The 14424-nt window shown below is 43.5% G+C and overlaps 1 protein-coding gene across 2 annotated transcripts in view; it reads left to right on the top strand.

Annotated features, from left to right (window-relative positions):
* The window catches only part of NRG3 (neuregulin 3), a 2179015-nt gene that overhangs the window by 1822012 nt on the left and 342579 nt on the right, over positions 1-14424 (top strand). The window lies entirely within an intron of this gene.

Below are 14424 nucleotides of genomic sequence, written 5' to 3'. Positions count from 1 at the left end.
AATTGTAAAATGTGCCTCACATTTTGTCAAACAACTTCCCCTTGGGTACTTTTCAAAGAGTCTGTCCCAAAAGGAATGAATTGAAATTTGCAACGGTGGACAACTTTTTCATTGGTGCCCGAAAAAATTGTATGCACCAGCCCACCCTGATTTTGGATCATGTTTTCACGACTGCAAACACTGTGAGGCTTGCAGTGTGGAGTCTAATCACCCGTAGAATCATGCATCCAAGAATCATGCATCCAAAGCGTCCTAATTATTGTTTACCAGCTTCACTCTTGTACTAATAGTTACGATTGACCTCTTGCCCTGGAAACCCCATTCTCATGAAGAATATCTGCTAGTTTTTTTTGCACTTGTTTTTCGTTTACTTTCATGCTACAACTGACATGGGCAACAGGTTTAGCATTGGCCTAGTGCACGTCTTACAAATGGCAGTCAGACCACCTTGTTTCACATTGTGCAATGTTTCCAAAAGTGCCCTTACCAGATCCAAGAACTGTCTTGTATATGATATACTCAAACCTTCAGTAAAGGTAAACTGTTGACATGCCCTTGATGACGCTTCCTGGAAAAACCAGGTTGTACTTCAGACGAACCTTTAACAACCTCATGGGATATAAAATGGAACTTACGTTTGTATGTTGTTTTCAGTCTTTAGAAGCTTTCAGAGAGGCAGGCAGTTATTTATGTGTGTTTTGCTGGCTGCAGGCAGGCTTATAAACAGGTTTATACACATTTAGGGTATGGTTTATTGGATGCAGGAAATTGCAGGCATGCAGTGTATGAATGTGACTGTAAATATTCATGTGATATGTGTGCGATAAAGTAGCTGACAATTCGCCAGTAGATACCGTTCGGTGAGTTAATGACACATTCGTACAACAGGTCTGGAGTTCTCAAAGTAACACAAGTTAGTGGGAGAGGATAACCGTCTGTTCACTGTCCTGGTGGCACTTGCTGTGTACACTTGGTGTGCCAGAACAGGACATTGTGTGTTAAAGTTATCATCAAACTCATGTACCACATGCGCCATCACAAATGACTCTGATGTGCATTCAACAATAAAAGTACATGCACAGGAATTGCACCATGATTAACATCAACCAAGACTGACAGATGAGGTTGTAGCTTCAGTTCTGTTCATAATCTCGGGTTTTGAATGGGGTGAGGTGCAAATCGCATCTACCGAAGATCCAGAAGATCTACACACACACACACACACTGCAGAGTTGAAACCCAGGAGGAAATGTAAAGTTCCATGAATAGATCTCCTTCACCTCCATCCACTGATAATTCTGAAAATAATAATGATGATTATCATATTGATGATGATCAATATGAACATTATGATCCACCAGAGTGCATGCAGGAATGCATGCTGCTGATGGACAGCAAGGTTACTGAGGAGGATGGGAAGCAGAATGCTACCACAGATGCTGTAGTTGTCATAGAATCCTGCTCCTGAACAACTGTCTACATTCTACTTATTTTTTTTATTTTTCTTTTCCATTTGTATAGCACATTAAGCTCTCCGGGCTCTTACATGACCAGTTACTTGCAAAAAACAGAGCATGAGTGGTGTAAAACACAATACACAAGAAGCAGTAGGAGAATACCAGAAATATCAAGGATTCAGAGGTTATGCACATATTAGAGATTTTAGAGATATCCGCAAGGCCCAGTAAGAGCATTCCACTCGCAAGGTTGGCGGTAGTAGGTTCCACTGTTGGGCTGCGATGGTTGGGAAACTTGAGCCTCCAGCTTTGGCTTGTTTAAATTTGGGCTGAATGATGCAATGGGCCTAAGCAGATCTAGTAGGTTTGGTCGAGGTTGCTTTAGTGATCTTCTGAGAGAGGTAAGAGGGGGCCTCATGGGATAGACATCTGTGAGTGACAGTGTAATGAATAGAATCCTCTTGTGGATGGGGAGCCAGTGGCCTTTTTTCTTGCTGCAGTAATGTGTTTGCATTTGGGTTTGTCTGCTTGACAAACAGTGACAGATTGAAAAGTACAAGAGATTATGGCATTGCAGCAGGAACACCACCCTCACTCCCTTGCCACCATTGCAGCCATTGAGCCCTGCCTTTTGTTTGCCCGCAATGAATATCAAAGGTTGTTAGTAATTCACACAGAACTAAATATGGCCACTCGCATACTCAGAGAATTGTGTGCTGAAGAAAGGCAGCAACCAACTTGAGTACCACATCTGAGTGGTGCATAAATGCACTGACACAAGAAGTAGTCAGAGATCTGAGGTGCATACCTCTCAATACCATTGCACCAGCACCATTCCAGCTCCATTCAGCTGAGTTACCGTTGAAGATAATGAACCAAGCACTACCATAGTGCCACAAAGATACGTTGCGGTGATTGCTGAATGTAGAAGCCAGTGCTGTGAAAGCATTTCAGTGTGGACAAAAATATCACAAGTCAAAAAAGTAGACAGTGCCAGTTTGATGTAAATCTGTTTTTAATGTTCACAAAAGATCTCTTGCCCTATTCATTTGTTGTAAAACGTGGATTCTCTCAACATTTTGGGAACAAACATAAACAATGATGTATTGCTGATTTACCGGCCAAGAAGATCCCAGTGTAAGGCTATGAGGAGCAGATGTATGCAGATGGCAGCAGTCAATGCGAAGCATACATAGGTTGTTTGTAAGAAGCAATAGCAGAATTGACTATTGGGGAAGATGGAGGTGCTGGAAACAAAATGGCAAAACACTAGTAAGTTGAATGTGGGCTTTGTTGTGAAAGGAAATATATAGAATGTCTTTGCTCAGTTGGTCACTGTAGCCCAGAAGGCCAGCTTGCATTGTATGCCAATTGCCAGTGAGACACAGTTTGTGACTGCGTACTTGAAGACCTCATTGGCTGTCTGCTCGATCTCTACACTGCAGTGTCGGACAAACTACATGAGCAGTGCAATGCCATTACAGATTATTGAAACACTTAAAGCAGAGCACAAAATGGAAGCCATTGACATTTGCTGTCTGTCTGCTCTGTAGGACAATCTTTTGAGAAGGCCCTGAGAGGCTATCTGTCAAAATTCATACCTCAGTGAGGTTATCCCTTTTGGTGTACTTCCTTGAGTGGAATCTGCCCAACATGGCAGTGTTCCATGTCTTAGCAGGTCAGGCATATGTGGAATAGCTTCTGAGGAGTCTGCTTAAAGCTTGAATGGTGATCCACAGCCAGTAGGGATTCGATATAATATGTAGTGCTGCTAGCTTCCTTCATGGACCTTAGTTTAACGTTAACAATGGTATCTTTTCATCCACATGTGTCCATGGAGAAGAAACCACAGCGAACATCACAAGGCAATGCTGTGCGAATATGGAGGGTGCATTGCTGCACCCCTTGCACCTCAAATGGAGAAAGAAAGCAGGAAGGCCATCAACCACCACAGATTTTGTAAACTAAGCCACAAATGTCAACCTAAAGATAGACAGCATCAGTGAGCCATACATCACTGACCATTATTGGAAGCTGCAGTGCAGACAAAACCTATCTTCAGAAATGCTGTGGGAACATCAGTAATGTCTTTGATGATGCCATGTGTGATTTCACATGTGTTAGCATGAGCAATGCGTGGTATAGGTATGTGTTATGGTTGCAGGTTTCTGTTCTATGGTTTTTGGATTATACCGTGCAGTTAAAGCACTTTAACAAAGGAGGTTTCACAGAATGATTTTTAAAGCATGAACCCAACTATAGGGTCCCTACAACTAATGTTTCTTCACTTAATTTCAAAGATTCTTACAGCTGAAAGGGTCTCTGTTACTGCAAAGAACATCACTTATTACAAAACCATCTTTCTACAAACATTACTGCACCATAATGCTCCTTTAATAGAGTTTTGTTCTTTTTGTTTTATTTGTTTATTTTTACCCTGGGTGTGCATTCTTTTTTTAATCTGAAAAAGGCAATATGAAGGAGTGAGCCCCATGAGTTTTGACTGTCGGCTTTGTTTATGATTCATTTGGTTTTATGAGGTTTAATAAAATTGAAATTGCACAAATAATTAAATAGAAAACATATCCATTCCATTATTTTAAATACCAAAATGCTGATAAAGGGATTCATGAAGCTTTCAGCATTGATTTTATGGGGACTTAATTTGATGTATGGTGCATCCAGTTCTTAAATCTTTTAGTATCAATAGAAGGCAAATGTGAAGGTAGTTATTAATGATTTGTGTGCATGTGTCAGTGTATTTAAGCATCTTATAAATGTGACATGTGGGGCGATAATGGAAATGTTTGTTTGGAAAAGCATGTTATGCCACACAAAGGAAGGAGATGTCCCTTTTTCCTAGAGACATAAACACCTGGAAGCCGATTAATGTAGTATTTGTCATATTTGAAGGTGCCAATTGCTCACCCACCTAGGAAGATCACAAACATTGTGTGATAGATGTTTTCAACGTGAAAACCAAATGTGTAAATGATGTTGTGTATTCAATTTGGCCCTGAATTTAGTTCACTACAACCAGCAATTAATTTCAATAGGCTTGGGCCAAAGTCAATCGTTCAGAGTCTTGGATAGGATAGCACAGTGCTGGTAGTAAACGGTTAAGTCTTTGTCACGGTTTTTTAGAAGTTGCTGGTTAGACGAAAAGTTATATGTCGGTTTAAGGAAGGACAAGCCTTTAAAGTTGGAAAGTTTCACAAATTTTCACCGTGGCAGAAAGGCTTTCTTGACCGCACCTGCACAGTACCTTTAAATGAAGAAGAGCTGCAGCTGAGGCAGTTGATCCTGGCAGTTCCTGTAGATCCCTCTGTTCCTGAGATTCAGTCGTGGGGACAAGAAGGAGGACATCGGGAGGTTCCTGCACTGCCCAGGGAAGAGGCCACAAGCTTGGCAAAACGTTGGTTTAAGGTGTGAGTCCCTTAAAGACCACAAACTGGTATCCTTCTCACTGGCTATCCGGTTTTCAACAGCACTCTGAAGAAAATTAGACCCGTATAGAGACGGTGTCCAGCTGACTTGGGAGTTGGTTGTTGCCACCAAACTCAAGGGAAGAAGTTAACCTTGGAAGGGCTTCTCTGACGATGGAGTTTCAGGTAATTCAGACCTGCAGGATGGCTTCACCGGTGGACCAGGAGTTGCAGCAGTCATCTTCCTTCAGCTCGTCTTCGGGTCTTTCATTGCAGTGGTCGACTCTGCTTTCTGAGTCCCAGAGACCTGTTTTTAAACAGTTTTCCCCCATTCATTCCAGCCTAGCTGTCACTCATCCAGCAGGGTGGCTCTCCTTGCCAGACAGCCAGCCGGCCAATCACACCAGAGTGCATTCAGGTCTCCTAGGAGACTAAGCACAGGGAGTTTCGGGCACCTCCCTCACATCTTGTCCACCCCGAACTCTCAAGACGCCAGAGGTGGGCTTCAGTACTGAAGCCCGCCAAAAGACCAATAAAAAAAGGGACCAAACCTGGTTTGGCGCGCAGAGCCAAACACTAGAAGGACCTTTCCTAAAAGAAATGTCTAAAAAAGCTGACTGGAGACTGTTTTTACAGATAGGTCTTGGGCGCCATATTGAAAAACATGGCTTTTCCGATTTTTAGCTACTGGTGTTCGCGGTCAGGAAAAATCATGGTAGTGTTTTCTAAACCACTGGCACCAGCCATTTCAAGGGGGAAAGGGTAACATTTGACTGTCACATGAGTGTTTAGACCCTTAAGTGTAGTATATGGCATAAAAAGGAAAAGTAAATGCCAGCTTTTTCTTCTGCGTGGACTGCCCCAGATGTAACGGGGTCTGGAGGGAGCAAACTACATTTACTCCAAGAAAGTGTTCCAACTGGAAGGGCAGTTCTGCTTGATCACAGCAGAGAATATTCCCCTAAATAACGTCAATCCACTGATCTGGGGACTGAAACATATTTGGAACCAAAAACGAAATGTTTTACTATTGTGTACTTGGTTGTATATTGGGGGTATTTAAACTTCCTAGAATATGTCCCCAAGGAAAGCTAAGCTTTTCAGGATGGTTTTGACCCAACCCATTGATTTTATTTTAGAATTTCTAAGGGTCAATCCAGGCCCTGAGCCTCAGGGAGGGTTTGAGGTCCACCACCCAACTCCAGAAGGAATTTCTCACAGCCAATCAATTCAATCAGCAATTTGAATAAAAATGTGAGGGACTTTCAAAGGCCAACCTTACTTTCTGCTTCCATTGGGTATTTTGTTTGGCTATTGAATTAGAAGGTGACAGGACAGCCTCTTCACTTGGAGGTTTTGAAGTTTTTTAAGAGTCTAGGGGCCTCATTACGAGTGTGGAGGTAGCCATGGTGCTATTAGCGTCGTGGCTTCCTCCAAACTCGGGTCCGGGTTCCTTGAATGCGGAATTACCAGGTCATTCCAACCTTGGAGGACCCGGTAATTCTTCATTCAAAAAACCCATCCCCATTCCCATTTCAGCCCCCATAGGGCCCAATGGCAATGGGGATGGAGCTAATAACGGGCCCATTAATAACGGGCCCATTATTAGCTCCCTGGTCCCCTTGCGGGACCCGCAAAGGACGTCTGGTCTGACCAGACGTTCTGAGCGGGTCCCACAAGGGAACCTCGTAATAGGGCAGAATGGGTTTACCAGCACCATTACCGTTGCCGGTAAACCCATTCCGCCCACCTCGTAATGAGGCTCTAGGAGTGTTTAGAAGGTGCAGGTTAACTGTTAGTAGTGTTGTTGGTGTCCCTTATTCATTGTTGTATGCCCTTGTGTCTTTGTGGATGTGTTCTTTAGGCTTCTTCTCTAATCTCTACTAAATAATGTTTCCTAACACATTTCCTTTTTTCCTTTAGTTTGTTTATGGAGAAACCATTATGTGTAAACCTGAGAGGTCTTGCTGTACTCTGTTCAGTCACCTTCACTTCGACGTATGTTTTTTTCAGAACCCTTTCCCATCTTATAAGTCTTTTGAGAATCTTTGTTTTTCTGTGTTACTTGTTTTGTGTTTTTTACATTGACAACTTAGGCACATCAGGCACCTTTATCACATTTCTGATTTGCTATTTGGGATCATAGGCAACACGTCCTTTTATTCAGAGAGAGAGCCAGGGAAAGAAGATGAGGAATAGGACTACACTCCCTCCATTCCAGAGGAAGCCACTGAGCATGGGGAAAGAATGTCTCAGGAGGTGCTCATGGATGTAGAGGGAAGTGAGACGTGGGGTTCAGTGGTTGATGAGATGCAGACAGTAAATGAGGAGATGGAAATGGTGATTAAGGAATTGGGGATCCTTGGTGAGGAAGAGGAGGTGGATCATGAGTAGGGGTAGTTGGAGCATGATGAGGAGGATATTGTGACTACCAATCTTGGGTAGGATGAGACTGAGGCCACTGCAGCATTTCCCTAATGGACACAGCTAGTTCACCTCTGGTTTTACTCAAGAGAGTAAGTGAGACTTGAAAACATACCCACCTGTGGTCTCACCACCCGTCTAGCCATTGGTATGGGACTACTTTAACTTGCAGTATGATAATACTCTCAGGGGAAGGCATTCAGTGTAAAATGCAAACTCTCAAATTTGAGTGCCTTTGACATGTTCCGCTCAATGTACAAGCACTTTTGTTTGAGCCACTTTGGAGTGTTCAATGTGTACAAATCATTTGCCGCAGATTCAGATAGGGCTACAACCTCTGCCAGATGGCCCTGCATCTCATCACTGGTCACACTCTAGCAATTGAACTCCATCCCACCTGAATCAGAGCCAGAACAACAGCCTCACTGAGTCACCATCTCTGGTCTAACAAAGAGTGGTCCAGTGGCACCATCAACTAGCAGGGCCACTCTACCACTTCCAGCAGTTTACTTCCGGTTGGTGCTGACAGAACTAAGGGTTTGGTGCCATTTGCAGAACAATCAAGAACAAACAATGCAGGTCCATTCTGCATCCATTGATTACCCTCTTTTAGTTGGCATGAGCTGGATGATGAGCTACTGATGGATGTTATGGAGAACCACATGCTCCTCAACCACCTCTTTTAGAAGACCGCATATGGTGGTAGTGAAAGGGCAGACATAGTGCACAGGGAGAGTGTGAAAAAAGTAATTAGTGACTCTGCAGGTTGATAGAACAAAATAAATTGAGAGCACTTGAACTTTGATTGTCGCTCTGCTGGTTGGTATAGCCAAAATAGATTGAGGCAAACTCACCTATGAATCCGATGTTGGTGTTAACTGGACACAAGAAAACATCAAGAATGTGCCATTATGTAGAGGATGTTCTGTGATTCTGCTGGTTGAGTCAAATGATTTAAGAACACATGTGCAGATTGTGTGGTATTATGAATCGATGTGTGGCTTGACTGGTTGGTAGTCCCAAATATATTGAGGAAGAAGGACACACTTGAGATTTGCTTTTGCTTTGCACTCAACCATTGCTCCCAGAGTACAAGCCTCTACCATCTTTAGACACCCCACTTCACATAGCTGTGGCTGGCTCACACAGACTTTCATCAACTGATGCATTTGTAATGTTATTTTCTATGTGATGAGCCTCATTAGTGATGCAGGATGGTGTGGAAATTGTGCCCATTGTCTGCTTTTCAGGGATGGGAGACTGCCATGCTGCCCTTTACTTTTCTCGAGCATGCAGATGATGCTGTGTCATGTGATGCCACAACAAAGAGGTGCAAACATTGGATCCGACCTTCCCTTTCAAGACACTTCTTTTGCATATATAGGAGATGGAAGTATGCACACATTGTTTTGCTGCTGTAAAATGATTCCACACTCCTTATTTTTTGGGAAACCAGGAAACCAGGGAACAACTTTACCTTGTCTCCTTCCTGGGGTCTACGTTTTGTATTTTGGAGTGGATGATGTGAGAATACTGCTGACAGATGATGCTGTGCTGTTTATGTGATTCACAGAAAAAAAAAACTATAAATAGCATGAATTGATGACTGGTCATTATGGGTGGGGGCTTCACCCCCTCACCTGAGTGGCAGGCAGCACAGTCCATAAATGTGCTTTATTTGCACAGGCAACTGTGCTGTCTGCCTCTGAGCAGGGGAGCATCCTTTTGCTAAGCATTCTGTTTTGTTTGGATACAGAGATGGGCTCTGCAAAAATGTGGAACAACTAGGCTGTCGAGGCATGAGAAGCCTGGCACCACCTCCTCTCATTATTGTGCTTACAGAATAGAGATGTTGACTAACAGGAGAGGAGTCCTCTCATATTAATCATCGTTTTCACTTTGGGGAGAGTACAAGAGGGCCATCTGGGCCTCTGTGGCAGTGTGGTGTGTGTTGTGGGTGCGAGCAGGTAAAATGAGCAGGTAAAATAAGTGTTTTTTTTAATGTAATGTGTATTTATGTATGTATGTCTCTGTCTATGTTTGTGTGTTTGATTTTTATGTATGTGTGCCTGCAAGGAGTTGTTTGAATGATATGTGAATGTGTGGGTGAAAGAATGTTATGTGAGAATGTTTGTGCCAGCCCTACTCCTAAATTCAGCGGCTCAGTGTAGGGTTGCTACATTTAGTGGTGAGGGCTGCTGGGGGTATGGCATTCTTTTTGAATGACCCTTTGTGCATAGTAAAGTATTCTTACTGTCATCACTTGTAAAGAAAACATGATAAGTGAAGTATGATTATATAGCTAGATGGGCAACACTTACAATATATGCTTTACCTTTGATGTCAAGTAAAACATGTCATGCCACATTAGACAGCATATGCAGATTTGCAGTGCTAGTGGACATGGGGTTCTCAACGCTTAGGCCTTCTCCTCCCCTTATAAAATGTGCCTACACAATTCACATTACTTTCTCTGTGTTTACGCCTAGTCCTTTGCCTAAAAAAGGCATGTGGCATTTTCAGTACTTTTGTATTCTCGTATGCCTAGTAAATCTATGTATGGTTCTCAATACCTTGCCCCTTTCCCCTTAGTAAATGCACATCAGGCTCTGTACTTTGGTCTTCTCTGCCTAGTAAATGTGTGTGGTGATCAGAGTGCTGTGATCTTCTCCTAGGCCTAGTAAAAGCAATTTGTGGCCACAATCCCCACCCACCAAAAATAATTCCAACCTGATTCCTGAATTCTACCTAGTCCCTATTATTATTCTTAAAATTCTACTTTAACCTACAGTATCATAGCTACAATCCACTTTCCTAATAAACATCACCCTTGTTCTTCAAATGTCAACTATCAACTGTCCTGCATTTCTATTATCTTTATATAGACGTGAGGCTGAACACAATAGAACAACATATGTTGAACATTGGGAAAACCCATGAAGTTTGTCCAGGCCAAATCCCTGGAAATTGTATGGGCATTGAGATTTGCATAAATGGTACCACGCTCGCCTATTCGGTAATATGGATTAGGATTTGTAATATGCGTATTGTCATGTACATATGATTTGTGCTTAGTGCATGTATATTGCAAGAACAATGCAGATCTTAGCTCGGTCTTTTACATCATCTTGTGCCTTAGTTAAGTTCTACTATTCTGTAACTTAGAATTGGGAATACACAATTAAATAAGACTTCACATTGAATATTATTAAATATGATTAAACACCTGCACTGTCTATTTGCAATACTTTCTCAGGTGGCCCAGGAGTCCCAAGCAGTGGCTATGCCATTAGATGCTGAGAAAGTGTTTGACTCTCTGAGCTGGCCCTTTCTGTGTACCATTCTGCAGTGCATGGGACTAAAGGCGTACTTTATCTTGTTAATCAAGCTGCTATATACTAAACCTGTGATTAAACCTTAAGTCAATGGAGTGACCTCGGCCCCCTTTGAACTGTATGGAGGCATGTGACTTGATTGCCCCAGTCACCTCTGCTTTTTGCAATAGACATCAAATCCCTTGCTAGCCTGCTGCGTACAGAGCATATTCATAGAGGCCTTATGTTTTATACACAGAAAGTTTGGGTCTTACTGTACGTGGATGACCTCTTGATTTACATCTCAGACCCTACACACAATATTGATCTGATCGTTGAAGCCATTACAGAATATGGATTCTTTTCAGACTAAGGATAAACCGGGCAAACTCTGAGCTGGTTCAACCTACACACAGCATTACTCAGGTTTTAACCAATTGGGGTTCAGATGGTGTCCAGAGGCAGTTATATATTTGGGCGTAGTTGTCTCTGCTGATGTGCACATCTTTTTTACTGCAGTTTGCTACAGTTGTCACCATAGAAGCCAAATTAGAGCACTGGAGCACACTACCACTCGCTCGTACTGCCCATATATTGATTATTAAGATGATAGAATTTTAGAATTTTCTTAAGTGTTCTGATCTGACCACATAAGTCATATTTTGATAGAATACATTCAATGTTGACTAGACTTATCTGGGCTGGCAGACAGGCGAGAGTGGCCTGGACTGACCTCACACTTCCCTTTGAAGAAGGTGGGCTGGCGGTTACTCTGACTTTGAAGCGTATTACTTGGTTGCTCAGACAAGTCTAATTAAGCACTGGTACTGTTAAAATGGATTTCTGAACTCTGACCTGGAGAGGCAGATGTTCAGGCCAACCTAGTTTCTTGGACTAGGGTAACCTCTGGACAAGTCAGACCAAACAGGGTAGCTATGGAAGGCGGTCACAACTAAGTTTCAGGAGGGGTGAGGGTGACTGAAGGACCTCAATGAGCACACACAGCAAGGACACCTACAAATTACTCCAGACAGGTGTTATATTAAAAATATAGACACATTTATTACAAGGCCTTTGTAACATAGACCATAGCAAAAGAATCAAAGTAACACTAAGTAAACCAACACAACCCTATCAATACAATCTATATACAAGACCATTGGGGTCTAAAGGGTTAAATGCACAAAATATGTCGACAACCTAGAAAGGAAGGAAACAGGCAGAGCAGATAGTCTTTAGGCCCAGTTCAACATCGAAAATACACCTAACTAAGAGGCATTCCAAGCCCTAAGAAGAGAGGAGCATTGTGCTCAATAGTACATGCAATGCAAGTGCACACGGTTGTTCCAATGGGCCAAATAGGGTCCCTTCAGGGGCCTCTAGCAGCTCGGGAAGGTGGATGAGGCAATGCAGAACAAGTTTCCACTATACAAGAAGGACCTCCACTTGAAGGCAGAGGCAGTTCGAGAGTTTGGGATTGAGTCGCTATTTCGCAATAGCAGTGGAAAGGAGAGGGGCCCCCAGGGGCCACTTGTGCATAAAAATGTGCCCTTGCGCTAGGGCCACCGGTTTGGGTATGGAGTACTCACCGGTCCCGATGCAAGCAGACCCAAACTTCACCAGTTCAGTCCACTTCGCTTGCAGGTTCGGATGCAGCAAAAAGGACGATTCAGCACCTTTCACTTCCTGAGATACAGCGATGATTCCCAAATGGGACAGTGGTGATTTCTCCACTCCGGGTGGATGAATCGACCCAGTTTCACTGCAGAAGGCTTCAAGGGTAAGAGGGTCACAAATGCAGAAGACTTGCAAAGGACATTGCTGCGGCAGGACAACACGGTAACCGCGTTCACTCAGGTCCTGGCGCACTCGTCTCACTTCAAACCTGGGAATGCCAAGTGTACGAAATTCGGTGTGAGGGTGCCGGGGACACATAGATAGCAATAGTCCAAGTTTTGAGAGCCTCCTCAAAACAGTGGTGGTGACAGAGCAAAGCAACTGGGTAAGTGGTTCAGTCCACTAGTTGGCCCAGTGACACTTCCGAGAAAGCTTACTTGCAGGGTTTGATGAAGGTGCCGAGAATAGTTGGTCCAACTATTCCAATGGGTCAAAGCTTCTTCGCAGACCTTCTAGGATGACGAGATGCAGAGGAGTCCCACGGGATGACAGCGGGCTCAGGGTGCCAAACCTTCCAGCGGGTCACCAGCGGTTCCTCGACGCGGCTTTGTGGTGCAGGATATTTGGATCCTATCCTTTGTTTAGTGAGAACTCAGGAGATCGACCTGGTAGTGGTGTTTTCAGACTCCTCTTATCCAAATTTCCCTTTCGCGCCAAAACGGTGATGGACCAATGGGAGATCTCCTCACAAACACACACTCCATACGTGGACCAATGACAGACCACGGTGGTCACAATCATTCATGGCACTTCAGAATCTCTGGCACCCAGGATGTGAATTGGAACCAGACGTTCCAGCTCACATCCTGGAGGCACACACACAAGGCATGCAGAAGCCCGCGAAAGCATTGGGATTCGCGGGAAAGTGCATGATCAAATAAGGACTGACCCGATGGCCAAAGGACAGGACAAAGAACCTCGTGGCATGGCCATTTTGGAGCCAGGCCACCTATTTGTGCCAAACACATTTAACATGGCAGGAAAGGGTTAAAAAGAATGCAAAAAGACATCTGCCACGAGTCATGTCCATGACACATTTGGACAGTTAATAAAAAGTCCAGCAGGAGTATCCAGGGCATTTGGAAATGACTATAGACCCAAGTGTGCTGTATGGTAAAATACATTGCACACTTGTTACATGTTGCACAAAAGTTGCAACATGAGGAAAGGACTAAGGGAAACAAAGTCTCCCAGTACTGACTGTCTTAAGGGCATGTCAGTTTCCCCAAGAGAGCTAAAGCCCAGAGGAGTGCAGCTGAAGGCTGTGCTTCTCTGGCAAAGTCAGTCAATGGTGACTAAACAGCAGCAAAAGGTTTGGGGGGTGACACATGGAGGGAAAATCACTTACAATTATGAAATCTTTCCTAACAGGTCAAATGGGGCATTATACGCACAGCATGGAGCCTTGGTGAGGGTCATAGTAATGCCACACAGGCTCACTGTGGAGCAGTGGGGCAGACAGTGTATACATTTGATTCAGCGGTAGTGTGGACATCCCATGTCCAAGGCACTGGATTTAGAGAATTGGTTGGCTGAGTTGCACATTCAAATTTGGCCTATGCAGGGAACTAGCTGTGTTCGGCATTCAGAGTATGTGCGTTCGGTTCAGGGAAGGTGAATTTATTTTGGCTGAGATTTTCAGAGATGTGGGAGGCATAACACTTAAATTGCAGAAGATTTAATGTAGCATTCAGGGTGAGATCAGTAGTTTGCTCAGCGCAATCCTGCAGCTACTGCAACTCTCTGACATGCTGCAATTTCTTGTAACTAAAGACCAGTCTCAGCACACTGTGTCTTTGCTATATCACATGGTTCAGGCATGGTGAAGGGGTAAAGCTATGAATGTCAGATGGCGGTGGGAAAATTCCATAGGTAATAGCATTGAAGGTGTTGACTGGAAATATATTTGTGTACAAACTATGTGAGTCTCTGTGAATTACAAACATACATTACTGCACTTCAGATTACTATACAGAACATTCATCACCCTCAAAAAAGGTTTAAAGTTTGACCCAACCTCCCCAGGCGCATGCCCATGATGAAAATCACAAGATGCATATTTTCTCCATATGACCCGGGGCTGCCTGGGGGTAACCTTGTATTTGGTCTAAATTCTTAGGGATATTA

The sequence above is a fragment of the Ambystoma mexicanum genome, chromosome 8, assembly GCF_040938575.1.
Source record: "Ambystoma mexicanum isolate Mex_15411 chromosome 8, UKY_AmexF1_1, whole genome shotgun sequence".
Classification (NCBI taxonomy): Eukaryota; Metazoa; Chordata; class Amphibia; order Caudata; family Ambystomatidae; genus Ambystoma; species Ambystoma mexicanum.
This window is presented reverse-complemented; position numbering and strand designations above follow the sequence as displayed.